This window comes from Sebastes umbrosus, chromosome 14 (assembly GCF_015220745.1).
Source record: "Sebastes umbrosus isolate fSebUmb1 chromosome 14, fSebUmb1.pri, whole genome shotgun sequence".
NCBI classification, from domain to species: Eukaryota; Metazoa; Chordata; class Actinopteri; order Perciformes; family Sebastidae; genus Sebastes; species Sebastes umbrosus.
In genome coordinates, this window is record NC_051282.1 from 9,579,813 (window position 1) to 9,586,643 (window position 6,831).

The window sequence follows — 6,831 nt, forward strand, 5'->3', positions numbered from 1 at the left end:
ATACTTTTCCTCCACTACATTTTGGAGGCAAATATTCTATTTTTACTCCACTACATGTATTTGATAACTTTAGTTACTATAGTTGCTTTTGCAGATTTCATATGATGATGTATAATTATAGGTTAAGCTATCCAAAAATATACCGTATAAAGTAATTAAAATAAGCTCCACATTTACCAGCTGCAGTATTAAAAGGACATACACATTAATGCATCAATAATTAGAATCTGATCATATAATGAACAGTATTCTGGAATGGCCCATTCTGTACAATGGGTACTTTTACTTTTGGTGCCTCAAGTATATTTTGATGCTAATTAGGGCAGTCCATCGATTAAAATATTTAATCACGATTAATCGCATGATTGTCCATAGTTAATCGTGATTAATCGCAAATTAATTGCACATTTTTTTATCTGTTCAAAATGTACCGTAAAGGAAGATTTGTCAAGTATTTAATACTCTTATCAACATGGGAGTGGACAAATATGCTGCTTTATGTAAACATATGTTTATATTTATTATTGGAAATTAGTTAACAACACAAAACAATGACAGATATTGTCCAGAAACCCTCACAGGTACTGCATTTAGCATAAAAAATATGCTCAAATCATAACATGGCAAACTGCAGCCCAACAGGCAACAACAGCTGTCAGTGTGTCAGTGTGCTGACTTGACTATGACTTGCCCCAAACTGCATGTGATTATCATAAAGTGGGCATGTCTGTAAAGGGGAGACTCGTGGGTACCCATGGAAACCATTTACATTCACATATCTTGAGATCAGAGGTTAAACTATCCAACAATATATAAAGTAATTCAAATAGCTCCACCTTTACCAGCTGCAACATTAAAGTGATGAACACATTAATGCATCAGTAATGATAATCTGATCATAAAATAAATAATATTCTGACACGGGCCATTCTGCACAATGAGTACTTTTACTTTTGGTACTTCAAATATATTTTTAATGCTAATACTTAAGTACTTTCACTTCAGTAAGATTCTGAATGCATGGCTTTTACTCGTGTTTTTACACTACAGTATTGCTACTTTTACTTAAGTAAAAGATATGAATACTTCTTCCACCACTGTGACCAGGTTATAAAACATGATGTTTTGTTGTAGATTAATCCACCCAACGGTATCTAAAGTACAAACTTGGCAAACTACAATAGTACACATTAATTATTCTGTATTAATAATCCAATAATAGATGATTCAATAGTGATATGATATATGATAATATGAACATTTAACACAGTCCTTTATCTGCACGCCAACTACATTACTTATACTACTTTAAGTACATTTATGTACTTTTACTTCTTTAAAATTTTGAATGCAGCACTGTCACTTTTTATGGAGTACTTTCCAACTGTGGTATTGCTACTATTATTATTGCTAAATTAAAGGATCTGAATACTTCCTCCACCACAGTTTAAAACTGCACAACACACCCATGTTATAATTTTATTTTAGAGTCTATAACAGAATTGTTTGTCCCCCATGTGGACAAATTCAGGTTCTGATGGACTTATAACAACAACCCTGTTAACAACTTGAAATAACAGTTATGAACAGTGAGAACTAAAAACTTAAAGTTGCACGATCAACTGTTTTAATTCATGAAATATGTAAAACAGAAGATGCTTTAAGCAAAGTCAACCATTATGAATAACCCATGACCCTAAATTCAGCCCATTGCATAACAGACCTTTATGCAGCGACTATTGCTGGAGAGGTCACGGGGATAGTTGCCATGCCAACTGACTCCTCTCGTTACCTCAGCATCGCGGCTAGCCGGGCTATCAGGAAACAAAAGGTGTTTCTAAATATCACAGGAGTTATTCTCAGAAATCTGACCTTTGACGGTCACCCATGTTTAGGGAACATTTTTGAACAATGCCTGACGGTGACTCTGCATGTTCAAACTCAGCCAACCCAAAAATAGTCTATCAGCCGGCCGAACCTCGAGGACTTATAATGATACGTGACAAGGGGCAAAAGAGCAAGAACATTTTTATCATGGAAACAAACATTTGAAAGGTGAAGTGCATTAAAGAACAAACCTGCTCAAGAAATTCCCACATTGTTTCTGACTGAAGGCCTTTTAGACAGATCCACCACTGTACTGCAGCTGTGAATAATGTCCCTACAGTCTTTTCTTCCAGTTCAATCATGGCCCGGTGAATAATAGGATGCCATTGTTTTTCTAACAAGAGTCAATGGAGGAAACAGCTATGGAGCTATATTTACACTCTGTTTCATATTCACACGTTTGGCCAAGGCCACTGGCACTATGGGGTAACCATTGTGCCTTAGGATACCGGTGCAATGCAGCACTAAGGACACGGTGATGATGTAGAGTGAAATGATCAAATTATACGGCAAGTCTTTATGGATGTAAAAAAAATAGCTTAATTTTGCCATTCGTTTTTAGTCTAAAGTTCAGTGATTGAAGATACCAATTTTTGAAACTAATAATACTTTTTAAAACATTAATTTTCTTTTAATTTTACTAAGGGAAGTCTGTAGATATCAGTGGCGGACTCAGGCTGTCTGAGGGACAAGGGCGAAAAAAAAGAAAAAAAGAGCACCAGCTGCATGCAGCAGGGAACCGGCACACAGAAAGTATTCTAGCAGGTAGCCTAAACGGCACTGCATCATGTTTTCTCCATTTTAAGGCCACCCTAGAGGGCACTTTATCACATTTTCTACATTTAAGGGCACCCATTTGTGCACTTTATCCCGATTCCTCTACTGGAATAGAACCCCAGAGGGCACTGCATCATGTTTTATCTACTGTATCATAGGGGCATCCAAGAAGGCACTTTATCTTGTTTGCTCTACTGGAATGACACCCTAAAGGGCACTTTATGTCGTTTTCTCTACTGTAAGGACGCCCTATAGGGCATTATTTCCCATTTTCTCCACTGGAAGGACGCCCTAGAGGGCACTTTGTCGCTACTGGAAGGACACCTTAGAGGACACTTTATCCCGTTTTCTCTACTGGAAGGACACTCTAGAGGAAACTTTATCCTGTTTTCTCTCCTGGAAGGACGCCCTAGAGGGAACTTTATCCCGTTTTCTCAGCTGGACGGATGCCCTAGAGGGCACTTTTGCTGCGTTTCTTTCGAACATCTTTTGTGAATAAAATGTGGGTTTGATCTCCATCACTAATACTATAATGCAATCTCTGTACCAGTTTAACTTTTGAAAAAGACAGCTAAAATCAAAAGTTTTTTTTGATCATGTTCATCCTCTTACTTTTGCTATCGGTGTTGCCAGTTTTACAACCATGTACACTTCAAAACATATTTTACTTTATGCTCAGGTTGTGGCTTCCAAAACATGCGGTTGGGGTGTGTTTGGTTTCTAAGGAGAACGGGAAATGGAGGAGGAGGTGGAGGAAGAGGAAGAGGAGGATGAAGAGGGTGGGGGTGAGCAGGTTCTTGACTAGAGGTAGGGATTTTCCCACCGGGACCTGCATTCATCTCACACTATCGCGGACTCTCTCACACAGACACACACACACACGCTCACACCTGCGACTGCAACACCTCACCACAATCCCACAGAGAGAAGGCCATCCATCATTCTCTACAGAGGCAACAACTTAATAAAAATACTGTACGTGCACCCGTACTGTAAGCTCAGTAGTGTGTGTGCAAACAGACCTGTGTATGAACACATGCATCAAATTCTTACGCATGCATGAATAAACACTCTCGCATGTGCACACACACACCCAAATGTACACCAAAGACTCAATGAAATTGCACATCATGAAGAGCATTCACACACGTTAAAGCACTGTTGTGTGGAACAGATCACACCCCCTCAAATATTGGCTCACACACGCTCACTGTCCCGAGCTGACAACCAATTTCACCATGAACGGAGCACAGAGGGCCTCTCTATGCTTAACAATCGAGTGAGAAATGACAGCGCTCGCTCAAATATTTAAGAGCTTTTCAGAAGATCCGGAGAAGGTCACAGCACCCTGAACTAATCTCCCATTGAACAATGATGCCATTTGATTTTGGTGCGTTTTTTCCGTCGTCGGCTGAAAAGCTCCAGTGGTTAATTTGACGCAGCGATCGCATAGTTTGGGTCCTCTCCCCCTCGCGGTCAGCTTTTCTAGATGAAAAACATGAATGTACTGTATTTGTGTTGCACAAAAGGACCGTGGGTCGGTGCACATGTGTGTGCAGAGGTGCACTTTTGGCTGCCGTCGCATGCATCAGAGTCAAGAGGGGAGACAATTGACCCTCGATTAGTCGCGGGGATAGGCTCTCTGCAGCGCGTGTCTCAGAGATAATAGAGGATCGTGTAGACCAAATGGGACTAATGGGAAGTCATTAGTTGGCCTCTCGAGCCTCGAGTATGACCGCTGCCCCCCGGCTCTCAGGTTTCCCCAATCCCAGGAGCAGGAATGTGGATGAATCACATCAAAAGACGAAAGACTCAGGTGCAGAGACCAGTGGCAGATTTATTCATATTCAGCACAACAAAAGACTTAAAACTAAATCCTCTCTCTGAACAGTGAGATCACAGTAATAATGCAGCTTTTTATAATGATTGACCAATGATCAGTTTGACAGAGAGAGTTAAAGCAGCTCAAAGCCTTCATGTCTCAGCAAGGATCTGTCAACAGCATCTAACGAATGGGTCTGAATGAGAGACTGACAGTGAGGAATTGCCGGAATGCACTCTACTGAGACAAGGACGGAGAGAGAGAGGAGGGGAGAGAAAAAGAAAGACACTGAGATATGCAAAGTGCCAGAATAGATTGAAACCCAGCAAACACAAGCCGAAAAAAGTGGCTGATAAAAAAAGTCACAGTAAATCTATGTGGAAAATACCGTAAATTGGGATACATGAAAGAAGAACGCACACTCTTGGCCGTCTCTCTGATGTTTGCAGTCCTGCTGTTGAAACTGAGGCTAATTTACAGCTATATAACTCTCACAGCTGGACTCTTTCAGGCTGCATCCTATGCCATTCTGTACTCTTCGTGCTCTAAGTGGTACAGTAAATATAGATTTTGTGAAATGCAAAGGAAATATCTAAACTTTTGTAACTCATTCTTCCACACACAAGCACGAGCAGAGACAAACTCACTCAATATCAATGTGTCTGTTATAAACAGCACTGACTGGTAATGGTTGTTAACACTGAGCCAAAATATTAGCATTAGTCGGGACATGTTTTCTGGCTGGATTAATCAAAGAAAATAACCAAAGCGTTTCATGTAATGTGATATTAGAAGCCTAAAGGAAAATGTATGTTGGTATATTGAGGACAAAGAACCTGAGTTATCGTTGGCAAGCATTAAATGTCACCTGAGTAGGTTCAAAAATGGGTTGGGGAGATTAAAAAATATGTTTTTGTTGGGCTGTCAAAGTCGACGCGATAATAACACGTTAACGAAAATTTGTTTTAACGCCATTTATTTCTTTAATGCATTAACGCAGCTTGCGATTTTTAGGTTGTAACAGGCTCAGTTTTAGGGTGAAGATGGTATCATATGAAACCAGAAAAACTAAGGAATCCATTGGTACTAACCATGTCATACTAGCTTGTCGCGAAGGAGGCTAAACAACGCTCCAAACTTACAAACAAATTTTGGCGAGGAAAAACTGGCATGGCCATTTTCAAAGGGGTCCTCGACCTCTGACCTCAACATAAGTGAATGAAAATGGGTTCTACGGGTACCCACGAGTCTCCCCTTTACAGACATGCCCACTTTCTGATAATCACATGCAGTTTGGGGCAAGTCAGAGTCAAGTCAGCACACTGACACACTGACAGCTGTTGTTGCTTGTTGGGCTTGAGTTTGCCATGTTATGATTTGAGTGTTGTTAATTGATTTCCAATAATAAATATATACGTACATTTCCATAAAGCAGCATATTCGCCCACTCCCATGTTGATAAGAGTATTAAATACTTGACAAATCTCCCTTCAAGGTACATTTTGAACAGATCAAAAATGTGTGATTAATTTGCGATTAATCGCGATCCACTATGGACAATCATGCGATTAATCGGAATTAAATATTTTAATGGATTGACAGCCCTGTTTTGTTTTTTTAAATGTCTGTATTTCTCCAGTGGCAGGTTCATGGGCTTATATTCTGATTGCTTTTTTTTCTCAGTGTAATCAACTCATCCTTCTTTCTTCAAGCTTTGCCAAACTGGGGTGTATGTCAACATTTCTTTTCTAAATTAGTTTTATTTGTGTTGGATGAGCGAACTGCTGACGGCGACATTATGAAGACACTAACAGATCCAGTGAGGATGGACCACACCACGCTGCGGAGTATAAACACCTCCATGAGGAATGCCTGGTTTTGTTCAGCTCCAAGAGGCTGTATACAGCAGCATTCCTCTGCCAGCTTCCCCTCCCTGTCCTGGTTCACAGGGGACTTCCCTGCTCGCTACTGTACTCCAACTACTCTAATGAATACCACGTAGGCCTACTGTACTGTAAATATCTGTATAGTTATTATCGCCATGCACAGGCTACTAATGAATTACTTCTGTCCTTTAAGTGATTTATTCTCATCCTTAAACAAACACTCCAGTATTACTCCAGTAGGCTACACTGGAGGGAATTTAACTCTCTCATTCAAATGTGCACTAGTCTGATCCTTTATTCTCAAACATACTGTACATGTGCCAACTTGTCAATCATAAGCCACGTCTTTCAGCACTGAGCCCACTTATTGGCTAGACTTTCAAATTCAAAGGCCGCCTTGCAGTAATAGATAAAAAATGCAAGCATCAGCGCAAACCTAATGAGCAAAAAGACATTTAC